A 13,810-nucleotide genomic window follows, 5' to 3' on the forward strand; every position below is an offset into this window, starting at 1 on the left:
AAGGCTTTTAACAATCACACAAGTCTTAATAGACAGCACCAAATTCATATTGCGGGGAAAAAATTACAACTGTAATGAATGTGCTGAAACCTTTACATCATGCTCAAAACTTATTCAACATCACAGAATGCATAGTAGAGATAAACCTTACCAGTATCAACAATGTGGCAAGGGCTTTAATCACAGCTCAACCCTTACTTGACATCACAGAATTCATACTGGAGAGAAACCTTACCAATGTCAAGAATGTGGTAAGAGCTTTAACTGGAGGTCATCCCTTATTCAACATCACAGAATTCATACTGGAGAGAAACCTTACCAATGTCAAGAATGTGGCAAGGCCTTTAGTGACAGGTCAACACTTACTGAACATCACAGAATTCATATTGGACAGAAATCTTACCAATGTCAGGAATGTGGGAAGCCCTTTAAGGACAGCACAACTCTTATTGAACATTACAAAACTCAACTGGAGAGAAACCTTACCAATGTCAAACATGTGGCAATAGCTTTAACTGGAGGTCATCCCTTATTCAACATCACAGAACTCATACTGGAGAGAAACCTTACCAATGTCAAAAATGTGTTAAGGCCTATGCCGTCCCTTCACAACTTACTAAACATCACAGAATTCATAATGGAGAGAAACCTTACCAAGGTCAAGAATGTGGCAAGGCCTTTATTAACAACTCAAACCTTATACAACATCACAGAATTTATACTGAAGAGAAACCTTACCAGTGTCAGGAATGTGGCAAGGCCTTTAAGGTGAACTCACGCCTCAGTCAACATAACAGAACTCATACTAGAGCATAACCCTATAAATTCCAAAAATGTGGCAAGGCCTCTACTGGTGCTCAAGGCTTAGTCAGCTCAAAGAGTTTGTAATGGGAAGACATCTTACCAATATCAAGACTGTGGAAAGGCCTTTAACCACAACTCAGGCCTTACTCAACATTACAGAATTCATATTGGAGAGAAAACTTACCAATGTCAAGTGTGTGGCAAAGCCTTTATAAACAGCTCAACACTTACTCAACATCACAGGATTTATACTGGAGAGAAACCTTACCAAAGTCAAGAATGTTGTTAGGCGGGGCTCCTGGGTGGTTCAGTTTGTTGAGCGACTGCCTTCAGCACAGGTCATGATCCCGGACTTACTGGATCGAGTACCACATCCGGCTCCCAGCTCCTTGGGGAGTCTGCTTCTCCCTCTGACCTTCTCTCTCATGCTCTCTCTCACTCATTCTCTATCAAATAAATAAATTTTAAAAAAATCCTTAAAATTAAAAAAAAAAAAAAAAAAGAATGTTGTTAGGCCTTTACATGCACTCAGTCCTCACTAAACATCATAATATTCATACTAGATAGAAGGTTTTCCAGTGTATAGAATGTAAGAACAGGGGCACCTGGGTGGCTCAGGTGGTTATGGGGCTGCCTTCAGCTCAGCTCATGATCCCAGGGTCCCGGGGTTGAGCTCTGCATCGGGCTCCCGGCTCAGTGGCCAGCGTGCTTCTCTCTCTCCCTGTGACTGATCCTCCTCTCTACTTGTGTTCTCTCTCCATCTCTCTGTCAAATAAATAAATAAAATCTTAAAAAACAAAAGAAAAAGAGAATGTGAGCAAAGTTGATTAAAGACCGGTCACGGATTCATGCCTACGAGAGAATTCATATTAGATAATAACCTCACAAATATAACCAGTGTAGCAAAGCCTTTGTCCAGCATGCATGCCTTCTAAACAGAGAATTCATACTGGAAAGACACCAGATGAATAATGTGGCCAAACCTCTAGTAGGTACACAATTCTTAATGCACATCACAGAATTCATCCTGCAGAGAAGATTATGGATGTAATGAATGTGAGAGAGTGCCTAAGGACTGCTCCCTCCTCACTCCATATGAGAGATTTTAAATAGGAGAGTAAGTGTACAAATACTAAGAATGTGTCTGACCTCTCAGTGGGACTCCCAACTTTCTTCACATCGTTGTTTTCATACAGGAGTGAAAGTATGAGATGTAAATAACATGGTCAAGCCTGTAACTGGAATTCAGTTCTTACTCCATATGTCATAATGCATACTAGACTCATACCCTTGGAACATCGTGAATGCGGAGAGGCCTTCATTTTAGTATACACTGGAGCACACACCAGAGAGTGCATTAAGGAAAGTCAATTGAAAGTTAGCAATGTTTAGAAAACTATTGAATTGAACATCAGATGCCAAAGAATGTTACAGAAATCAAGCCAATGGAATACATTATTCACCCTACTCAGACATTACCCTGTATGAAAATAGTGATTATAAGGACAAATCAGACTTCAGCACTTAGAAAATGTATATGGTAGTCTGTTGAACAGATTTAGTGGATGGACTTTTTCATATATATATAAGGATTTCAGTATTTTTATTTTTTTTTAAAGATTCCATTTATTTATTTGACAAATAGAGATCACAAGTAGGCAGAGAGGCAGGCAGAGAGGCAGGAAGAGAGAGAGGAGGAAGCAGGCTCCCCGTTGAGCAGAGAGCCCAATGTGGGGCTCGATCCCAGAACCCTGAGATCATGACCTGAGCTGAAGCCAGAGGCTCAACCCACTGAGCCACCCAGGTGCCCCAAGTATTTCAGTATTTTTAAATTTTTACATTAGCCCTATATGTGATTTGTGACTAACAATTTATTTCCTCTGAAATCCCTCTGGAAAATTCCTCTGTTCCTCGTGGGTGTGTAAGAACATGGGGCTGATTGTTGCTTCGTCCAATATATTAGATGTCCTGCTCCATTAAGTGGGACTCATGCGTACCTAATTTTCCATGGAAGAGGACCGTGTGATACACAACATAGAAAGTACATCTCTTTGGAGATGGTGCTTACGGTTATAACACTGATGTTAAGATTCCATGGGATAGGTGTTCAGAGCACACACTTCTGGATGTATTGAAACTAAAGAACTTTCTCAATATTAGAAATAGGAGGTTTTCCTAATTGTTCTTTAAGGAAAAAGAGGTAGCTGAGCAGTAAACTATGCATGTATCTTCCTAAGTGCTATCGTTAGAGAGTATGACTTGATGTGGTTAAATGAGGAAATCCTGACAGATGACTGCAGGAGGGTAGCTAACTCTTCCCTACAATGCTATACCATTGCACATACACATTTCTGAGCAAAGTACCTCAGTCATGAAATTTTTAGAAATAGGTACTCCCACATCCTTCTGACAACACTTGAATGCTTTTACACATGTGTGTTCTGTATTTCGAATGGAGACAATAGAGTGGATTTGATATGCACTACTTACTCTGTGTATGTATGAAATTAATATATTTTCATTAATAAAACAGTGGTGTTTTTTACTTAAAAGATTTTATTTATTTTGTTGACAGAAAGTGATCACAAGTAGGCAGAGAGGCAGGCAGAGAGAGAGAAGAGGAAGCAGGCTCCCAGTGGATCAGAGAGCTCAGTGTGGGGCTGGATCCCAAGACGCTGGGATCATGACCACAGCCAAAGGCAGAGGCTTTAATTCACTTAGCTACCCACATGCTTCAATAAAACACTGGTTTTTAACATATGGATATGAGTATGTCATGAATGATGTGTTATTCTACGTCTAGTGGTCATCTATTTCATTGCGGGTTGTACGGAGCTGATCAAATCCATCACCTGCTTGGTACTGGAGTAAAACAATATACCTAGGAATCCAGTTTCCCATTGCTCTGAAGGTTTAAGGGATATGTGATTATTTTTCCCCAGTCTCTGCTATGATTTTCTCCTCTTTGTGAATAGGATGATATTACTGTGTATTATGTGTATTACCAAACTTTGTAACATAGAGGTATTGTTGGTGTTTTAGCTCATATACTCCATGATACTGATACTTGGCATTGATTCTGTGTAACCAGTAGTGTTGTCGGGGCCTTGTACTGACAGGAGCCCTTCTCACTAGTGCATTCCCCAGTCAGCAAGCTGTAGAGTGACAATTTAGTGAAACGTCTCATATGACATTTGCACTACATTCTTGTGAGCCACCATTTCTCTTTCTCCCAATGCTTTCCCTCCCATGTCCCTTAGAGAAGACTCCCCCTCCACCAGAGCTTCCCTAAATCTGTTTTAGTCAGAATGGCATATTCTGGACTTAGACTTGGGACTCTCTAGCACTGCACCATGGACACAATGAAAGCCTGTGCCCCATGTCCTACACTGAGTGGTATTTTGATGTGTCTATGAGGTACACATGCACATATGACCATGTTATGTTTGTCATAGATACCCCATAAGAAAAAGAAATCTATCCCAATAGGAGTGATGTAGTAGCTCAGGGAAGAGACAGAAAATATTCAAGATGAAGAATTAGCATGTAGAGGAGGAGAAGAGTCCCGAATTTCCCAAGGCATTCCCTAGATGTAGAAAAATAATTTCTACTTGTTTATGACCTAGTTATCTCCAGATCTCCAGTTGTATTTGCCCTCATTTTTCTTTCCAGCTATGTAGGCACCACAACCATTCTTTTTTGCCTGTGCTATGGAAAGAGTGTCCTCAGAAAATGCTTCATTAAGATTAGACAGATGGAAAGCTGATGGGTATTAAGACATTTAGCACGGGTATGTGGGATGTGAATCTAAGTAAAATTTGAGGAAGACACCATCCTTCAAGAGAAAGACAAGACCTATGAAAATGAAATGTGAGGAACTCTTTCACATGTGTGGAGGGACCTGGAAGTGACTCCCTTTAGTCACTGCAAAGGCACAAGGAGCTTTTGCTGGTGTCATTTGATGAATACATGTAATGAGGGAAAGAATTGGCTATGTGGGTTTCTCAGGAGTAGGGAAGTCCTGCTTTATCCTGATGATTTGATTAATCTCCTGAGGACTAATGCTGCTGGATGTCAGTGATTACACTACGTCCCCTGCCTAGATCCATGACAAGGGATGGAGGAGAGTATTGCATGATGTAATCATGTGGGCAGCTTTAAGATGTCACAGGGTAGAATACATGTTTGAGATGAAGAAGCCTTCTGAACAGTGGAATAGGCAGGATCTGCAAGACACATGCTGTGGTTGCTAAGCTCTTGTTTCCCAGGGAGATCACTGCAGTCAAGGTCAGATCCACTGTGGTTGGGTGCTCTTCAGGGAAGCTTCTTCACTGCTGTGTGGGACTTTCCTCCCTTTTCTCAGCACCATAATGAGTGTAGATCTGTATTTTGGGTCTTTGCATGGCATGGATTTGTTGGTGAAGCAGTTCAACAGTGAGAAGCAGTGAGTATATCTGTTTGAAACAGTCCAGCCCAAGTGTTCATTGACCCCTCAATGAATAAAGAAGAAAGATATAAATCAAAAGGCATATTTATAACCCTAAAAGGGATGAAATCTTGCCATTTGCCACAAGATGGATAGAGCTAGAGTGTATTCCTCCAAGTGAAATAATTCAGAGAAAGACAAGTATTGTATCATTTAACTCATGTTTGGAATTCAGAAAACAAAACAAGTGAGCAATCGGAAACAAAAGAGAAAGGGAGAGGCAATGCATGAAATAAATTTTTTAAAAATGATTTTATTGTTTTTACAGAGAGACAGAGAGGCAACGAAATGAGTGGGAGTGGGAGAGGGAGAAGTAGGCTCTCTGCTGACCATGAGCAGAATTTGGGACTTGATCCTGGAACCCTAGGATCAGGACATGAGCTGAAGATAGATGCTCAAAGACTGAGCCACCCAGGCACACCAAGAAACAGACTCTTAACTTTAGAAAACTACCTGATGATTGCCAGAGTGCAGGTAGATTAGTGGATGCATTAAGTAAATGATGGGGATTAAGGACTGCCCCTGTGATAGGCATAGAATGTTATATGGAATTGTATAATCACTGTTGTGCACCTAAATCAAATATTACTTCATATGTTAACTAAGTGGAATATAAGGAAGAATCTTAAACATATTTTGTGTTTTGCACATTTAAGAAATTTTTTGTTTTATATTGCCTGACTTGTAGCTGTTGCCCAAAATATACCTTTGCACACAAATATACTTATTGTTCTCCCTTCCTCATTCTTCCCAAATTCAGAAAGTTTTGGTGACTGTTCTTAATTTTTATGCCATTATATGTTTTAGCTCTGAATGAATATGCTAATTAGAGTGATCTTACTATATTTCATGTTATGGTTTTCTCTGTAGTTAGTCTGCCTAAATTCAAAGTGCTTGGTATGTTATTTGGCTGATTCTTCTACACTTTCCCTGATGGAACACCTAAATTATTGGTGTCCTGAATGGGAATCCCTGTGACCTAGCTGTGGATGCTGAAGCTGACTCTGCCTCTGTCTACTGAGAGGAACTAATGTCATTTTTGTATTTGGATTCATTCAGAATCTTACTGCAAGAATGCATCATTTCAATGGGTTACATTGTAAAGGATTTAAAATTTTAGGGGTGCCTGGGTGGCTCAGTGGGTTAGGTCTTTGCCTTCGGCTCAGGTCATGATCTCAGGGTCCTGGGATTGAGCCCCGCATCAGGCTCTCTGCTCAGCGGGGAGCCCGCTTTCCCCCTGAAACCTGCCTGCCTCTCTGCCTACTTGTGATCTCCTCTCTGTCAAATAAATGAATAAAATCTTAAAAAAAAAATTAAATTTCAAAAGTCAGTTTCATTTGTGCCACAGACTGGCAATTTGTGCTTCTCCTGACTCTAAAGTGTGTTGTGCCCATGCAGTATTATAAAAGAAAAGTATCTTCCTTTTAGTAGATTCATAACTGAACTCCAAGGGTTTTGTTTTTTTTTTTTTTTAAAACAGGCAATCTATTGGGCTGCAAGTTGGGAGATAGGTCAGAAACACCTGTTCCCATTGCTAGCCAAAAAACAACTGCTGTTACCCAAGCACAGAAGTAGACCAGCAAAGCCTCTCAGATTGTGTGACCTATTATAACCAGAAGATGACTAGTCCCTACCAAATTGAGTTTATGGTGAAACTCAAACCAAGTAACAATACATTTCCCTGGTGTCACTTACCATGTTATTAACAAGAGAGGTCTTCCCAGTCAGGTGGCTTATTTCTCCCACTGCAAACTGAAAGCACCATACTCAAGAGTCAGTTCACTTTTTTCTTCCTAGTGTTCTTTTTTTTAAGATTGTATTTATGTATTTATTTCACAGAGATCACAAGTAGGGAGAGAGGCAGGCAGAGAGAGAGGGGAGGAAGCAGGCTCCCCACTGAGCAGAGAGCCCCCTGTGGGGCTCAATCATAGAACCCTGAAATCGTGACCTGAGCTAAAGGCAGAGGCTTTATCCCACCGAGCCACCCAGGCGCCCCCTAGTGTTCTTAATGCTAACTTTTTGATATACACAGTCCTTGTACAGTAACTTTTTATTTCTTTTTCTTTTTGGTTTATGACAACTTAATTCTAGGATTTATTTTGTACTCTTAACATAGAACAATTGCTTTTTAAAAATTCTTATGAGATGGGGTGCCTGGGTGGCTCAGTCGTTAATTGTCTGCCTTCAGCTCAGGTCATGATCCCAGGGTCCTGGGATCAAGCCTTGCATTGGGCTCCCTGCTCTGCGGGAAGACTGCTTCTTCCTCTCCCACTCCCTCTGCTTGTGTTACATCTCTCACTTTGTCTCTCTCTGTCAAATAAATAAATAAAATCTTTAGAAAAAAATTCTTACGAGAGAGAGAGTACACTTGTTACTGGTGGTGTTGGGGGAGGGGAGTGTCAAAGGGAGAGAATTTTAAGTACCCTCCACCCTGGGGACAGAGCCAATCCCGGGGTTCCATCTAACAACCCTGAGATCTTGACCTCAGCCCCATCAAGAGTCAGCTGCCTATCCAACTTAGCCACTCAGGTTTTCCATCTTTTTAAATAATTTATTTTGATTCCAATTAGTTAACATAACATGTTTTTGGTTTCAGGTGTCGAATTTAGTGATTCCACAGTTCTGTACCTCTCCCAGTACTCACAAGGTGCATGTACCTCTTAATCTTTGAAATGGAGTGTCACTGAAGCATGAATGCAGCCATGTGATTTTTGTTTCACTTGATTCTTTTATGTGGTTTCCCATTTCAGTCACCAGGACCACTCTAGAAAGATCACTTCATCTTTTACAGTGAGACACCTGCAGTATTTCCTGGAATGGCTAAAAGAAAAAGGATAACACCAATTTTCAGTGAGAATGTTGAGGAATTAGAATTCTCATATCGCTGATGGGAATGTAAAAAGGACATTCACTTCAGAATGTGTGGCAGTTACTTATGAAAAGAAACATTTACCGACTGAAGAGGAACAATTTGTCACCCTAAAATGTGTGTGGCATAAGCATTATTTTAGGCTGGTTATTTTAAATAAAAGGCAGATAAAGGAAAGACTCTGAAATCCTGTGTTTACTTTTGGAAGACTTTTGCATTTGTAAGAAATAGTTCCACCTGTAAGGTGTCTCTGTGTAGCAGAAAGAGGGAGAATGTGTCTCCATAAATTCTGATCAGTAAAGGCATAGATCTTCATCTGTCACCACCACAGCCTTGGTTAATGTGCTTGGCCTGGTCACCTCCCCACTTACTTCCCAATAGGGTCACGTGTGGAGTTTCAAAAAGGATCTTCTCTGTTGGCCTCCCCCTCAGATTCTGTTGGTCAGTTTGGGTGGAAACAATCCTGTTACATTAATTAAGGGCTCCAGGTGATTCTCAGTGAGGCCAGGGGTAAGCACGAGGGCTTCAGGTTATTTTATGAGAGTGGAGAGCAGGCTTTGGTTCATGGGGAGGCAAAACAGTCTCTGTTACATGAGTCTGGGAGGGTCAGATCCATGCAGCACATGGTGCCTATGCTCTCTCTGTCTCTCTGGGCATTTTGGGAGGGGAGCCCCCCTGGAATTAGAGAAGGAAAGTTAAGGGACTGGTGTTCAAGTAGGAACTTCAAGTTTCTGAACAGCTCCTGACACAAAGCACTAGGATGTTGGGTTTATCTGCAATTTCAGGGTCTTATCTTCAGGCGAGCAGTTTACAGATGAAGAGTTTGTATTGGTGGTTTGAGGGGTATTTTTTTCCTGATGGAGCTGTCACTTCTCTACACATACTTTATGAGAAAAAAATCTACAGGATGAAGTGAAAGAAGAAATGGCCAGTTCTCAGGTAAGCCTGGCATCCCAAGTCAGAAGTCTAGTCATGTTTTTCTCCTGAAGTTCCTTGCATTTAGAAATTGCAAATGTTGATTGCTCTAGTTCTGAAGTTTCTGGTGCATGTGTTCTTGAATGTAGTATTCATTTTCTGAAGTGATACCATAGGCTAGGTCTTTAGAACACTACTCCCCTATATCCCAGATAACCCCTACCTCCCCTACCTCCCTTCTCTGCCTTCTTTCCAACCTGGCTGCAGTAGGCCATCAGCATTTGTCACTTTGAATTAAAGTCCTGCAAGTATTGAAAATATTCCCTTGGTGGCATATCCAGAGGGGAAGGTGTGTGGCATCTAAGATTCCCGTTGCTGATGAGGTCTGGTTCTGGTTTATCAGGGAGGGAAAACGTTTCTCATTTAGGGCCTGTCTGGATGCTTTACCAGGTATGTGTATCCCAGGAGGAAGAAAATGCACAAGTAAAATGATGGATATAAGGTCCAGAATAGCATGGAAGTTTCTCAGATTAAAGAAGTTGGGGGGAGGGGATTGTTGAGTCTTCCCCTTTAGAATGTGAAAGAAATGGAAAGCCTGGGTGGATCAGTCAATTAAGCTGCTGCCTTCAGCTCAGCTCATGATCCCAGGGTCTTGGGATTGAGTGCCCCATTGGGCTCCTAGCTCAGCAGGAGTATGCTTCTCTCTCTGCCTCTGCCTGCCACTCTGCCTGCTTGTGTGCGCTCTCTCTCTCTCTCTCCCCGACCAAAAAGAAATAAAATATTTTTTTAAAAAAAGAATGTGAAAAAGATGCTCTATGTAGAATACACTAGAGGTTTGTCTGGGTGGCTCAGTCAGTTTTGCACTGGACTGTTGATTTCAGTTCAGGTCATGATCTCCAGATCCTAGAATGAGACCCGCTTCTAGTTTCCTGCTCAGTGGGGAGTCTCTTTGAGATTCTTTCCCTCTACATCTGGCCCTTCCCTCCTCCTTCCAAAATATAAATATTTAAATAAAAAGACATTTAAATAAAAAAATACAGTAGGTATTACAGCACATGGAAACTGTGGTGTCTAAATGTGGTATCTCTGAGAGTCAGATGGGGACCCCAAATGTGGGTCCACGACTGGGGGGAAGCCAGTCAAGTGGGCACTGAGAAGAATTCACCTGAGGCAGAACAAAGGTATTAGAAGTTTACTGAATACACTGCAAGAGAGCAGCAGGCAGGACAGCAGAGGAGAGACTGTAAGGAGACAGTGGTGGGGGCTGTGTTTAAAGGGGGAAGGTGAGGGTTATGGGAACTTATCCAATTTTCCCTTTTCTGGTCACTGTACCCCATCTTCAGTAGCCCGGTGGTTGCACAGGGCCCATGGTTACTTTGAGGTGGGTCCCCTGATGGGCCTGTCTGCATTCAGCCATAGGGGCGCTGGGGCCCTTTCTCCATTCCTTTGATCAAGTCTGCTTGCCTAAAAGCAGCCTCAATAGAAACTACAGGTGATTTAATGTCGTTTATATCCACTGTATCTTCATAATTAGATTTCTATTCTAAATTACTGTTCTCAGACCACAAGAAAACACCAATGATAGCGTGTCCTTTGGTGTGCCTTGGGCACTGAGATCAATTTGTTGGCATACACCTAATGTTAACTGCTTTTATTGGCTTCCTGCTCTTTTCCAGATTCCTACCCTATAGTGTTCATATTCCCCGTCTTACATTTGTACAGACCTTAGGTGTACAGAACGATCTGCAGAAACCATCACATTTCAGATGGAGACTTCTTTCTCCTGAGTTTCTTTTGCTTGGAGTCTTTCTTTCTTTTAACTCCACCCTTATATTTTATCAAAACAGCAAAACATGAATTAACCCAGCTGTTGACTTGAATTACAAAAATAACATGATTCAACATGAAAATAAGAAACTTCCTACAAATCTCTAACAGTAGTAAATTCCAATGTATAATGTATATAGGAGTCCTAAAGAGCAACAAACTCATGTGAAACAATATTTTAATACCTTTAAAATCCAGATTTTTCTTATATCATTCATGAAAAAGCATCTCAAGTCAGAATTAAGCCCTCAGTCAAGCATTAGGAAGCTACATTACAGCTATTTAATGTACAAAGAGCCCTCTTTCCCCAGTCACTTCCATCTAATGTCTATTTCCAGAATCATACAGACTTAAGCTTCTCTCCACCCCATGCCACCATTTCTTCAGACCCTGAAAACTGAATTTGTTGAACACCAGAAATATGACATTGTATAAACGTAACATTTTGTTGTTGACCCTCTGTAAGTTCTTCACTTAGTCCATCTGTAGCTCTGAGTCTTCCACCAACTCCTTTCTCTCCTTTCATAGCCTCTCTGAATTTCTGAAAGGATAATTTTAGAAGTTCAACAGAACCGTCACAGCCTGAGGTCAGCATGGCAAAGAGAATTTCTTCTCCCTTGATTGTCCTCCGTTTCTCTTGATGGCATCTTTCCTTTGCTTCAGATGTTACAAAGCTGATGAGCTCACTTAATCATTCTTGAACACGGTCCTTGGCATTTTACAACCTTTCCCATTTGAGGTATGACATTTTCCATTATCCTTGCTACATTTGCAGTTGGAAGATAGATATCGCGTTCTCTGAAACTGTGTTTTGAACTATTTGTGTCTTCATGATCATTCACGCTGTGCTCAGTGTCATCATGAGACTGAATCTCATAGTGGCTTCTTCCCATATAGTGTGCAGCCATGCCTAGTAGAGAAGCATCTGTCGTAGCGCTATCGCCACTGGTTGTCATGAAATACTGTGAGAACCATGTTGTCAGTGGTGTTCAGAAACACCTTTCTAAAAAGGAGTCTGATCTTTGCCCAACTTCGACCTTTGAGGCAAGTCCAGGGACCACAAGCCGCCAGAAGGCTGCATTTTTTACATGTAAGCCAGACTGCGGGGAGACCAAATCCACTCCTCCCTCCCGGGCACCTCCGTTCCTACCCAGGCAGGTTTTCAGGCTGGCCCTAGCCCCACCGTCCCCGTGGGCTGACTGTCAGGCCCATCGTGGCACGCATCACCCTACTCCTTGACCCAGGCCCCAGGCCAGCGCCCAACACGTGCTAGGCATCTACCCACCCAGGGCACTGGGGCAAAGATGTCCGGCCTTGCCATGCCCCTGCTAGCTATCGGGAGCCCCCACACCCCCACCCTGATTCTGCACCAGCCTTGCTAAGGGCCCAGGGTCGGGAATGGGGTCCAGGCCAGTGTCTCCCACACAGCTCACTGCACAAAATGGAGCCAGCTGAAATGCCATTGAGAGGAGGTCTGACGGTGACCTCGGGAGCCCCTCCTCAGCCTTGGGCCAGGAGCTCCTCTGAGTAAGAGGCAGCCTTACCTGCCTCCAGCAGCACAAAACTGCTCGCAGCCGGAGCAACCTGCCCCCATTCTTGCCCCAGCCCAGGGCGGGGGTGGGAGGGAGGCAGTTATAGGAGGAAGGCCAGTGGCACTGGCTATGGCAGCATTGGGGACAGGCAGGATATTTTTTTTTCTTTCTTTCTTTTTTAAAGATTATATGTGCTGGGGCACCTTGGTAGCTCTCTGGGTTAAGCATCTACCTTTGGCTCAGGTCAGGATCCCACAGTCCTGGGATGGAGCCCTGCATCTGGCTCTAGATAGCAGGGAGTGTTCTGCCTCTCCCTCTCCCTCTGCTTGTGTTCCCTCTCTTGCTGTCTCTCCCTCTGTCAATAATAATAACATAACTTTAAAAAGATGACATTTATTATTTGATAAAGATAGCAAATGAGCAGTGGTGGAGGGTGACCACAGAGTCAGATCCGGGGCTCAATCCCAGAACCCTGGGATCACAATTTGACCTGAAGGCGGACAGTTAACTGAGCCACCCAGATGCACCTTTCTTGTATTCTCTGAGGAAAAGAAAAAAAATCAAAGAAGTGCAGATAAAATTAAATTTCCTTTTACTTGCATCCCATTGCTAACCTCTTGAGACAGGCACAGTGTGACATTCCTCAAGGAGTTCACAATGGTGGCAATGTTGTTTCGTTGGAGGTAAAAAGTAACATTAGCTTGACATTAGCCAGACCTCTAGGATCCTGTAAGTCCTCTTTAACACAGGATAATCCCTTTGAAAACTTTATGTCTACCCCTAAATATATGTTGGCAGTCATCCCCCAAGCATAGAGCCCACTGATAGATATCTGAAGGGTCCATGACTAAGGTTTTACAAGATAGTCATATGTGACCTCATCATGACAGCACCTTCAAGGTCCTGGAAATCTTGCTTCCAAATTCATTAGAGACTTCTGTTGTTCCCTCAACCCCCTCCCCCACTGAACATTCATCATCAGTCACTGCTCACAAACCCAGTATAGCTCTTTCTACCCACAGGTCCTGTTGCCATATTTAATAATACCACTTTTTTGCACCAAAGACATCTCAACGATTTCTTCATCATTCACTCCTGAACCCCAACATTTCACATCAAAAAAAAATCTCAGGAATTCTTTCTTGACCATTGGCTCCTGTCCCACATCCCTGTTTGCACTGAATAGGGAGAGCTCTCACCTTTGTGTAGTTGATATATTTGACTTCTGGGGGTGGAGGTTCTTAGGCAGTCAGCCCTCTGTCCCATTGGTTTTTCTATTCTCCACACTAATGTCATGGACATATACTACTACTACTACTACTACTACTACTACTTCTTCTTCTTCTTCTTCTCCTTCTTTTTAAATAACAAGTTGTT

At 42.3% G+C, this 13,810-nt stretch overlaps 2 protein-coding genes and 1 pseudogene across 2 annotated transcripts in view; 1 reads left to right on the plus strand and 2 right to left on the minus strand.

Annotated features, from left to right (window-relative positions):
- LOC116579132 (zinc finger protein 11-like) overlaps nucleotides 1-13,810 on the minus strand; it is a 1,039,038-nt gene that overhangs the window by 461,990 nt on the left and 563,238 nt on the right.
- LOC116579165 (putative protein ZNF720) overlaps nucleotides 1-13,810 on the plus strand; it is a 794,777-nt gene that overhangs the window by 380,545 nt on the left and 400,422 nt on the right. The gene's annotated exons all lie outside the window — the stretch shown is intronic.
- Nucleotides 11,230-11,857, minus strand: LOC116579160 (annotated as a pseudogene).

Source organism: Mustela erminea, chromosome 19 (assembly GCF_009829155.1).
Source record: "Mustela erminea isolate mMusErm1 chromosome 19, mMusErm1.Pri, whole genome shotgun sequence".
Lineage (NCBI taxonomy): Eukaryota > Metazoa > Chordata > Mammalia > Carnivora > Mustelidae > Mustela > Mustela erminea.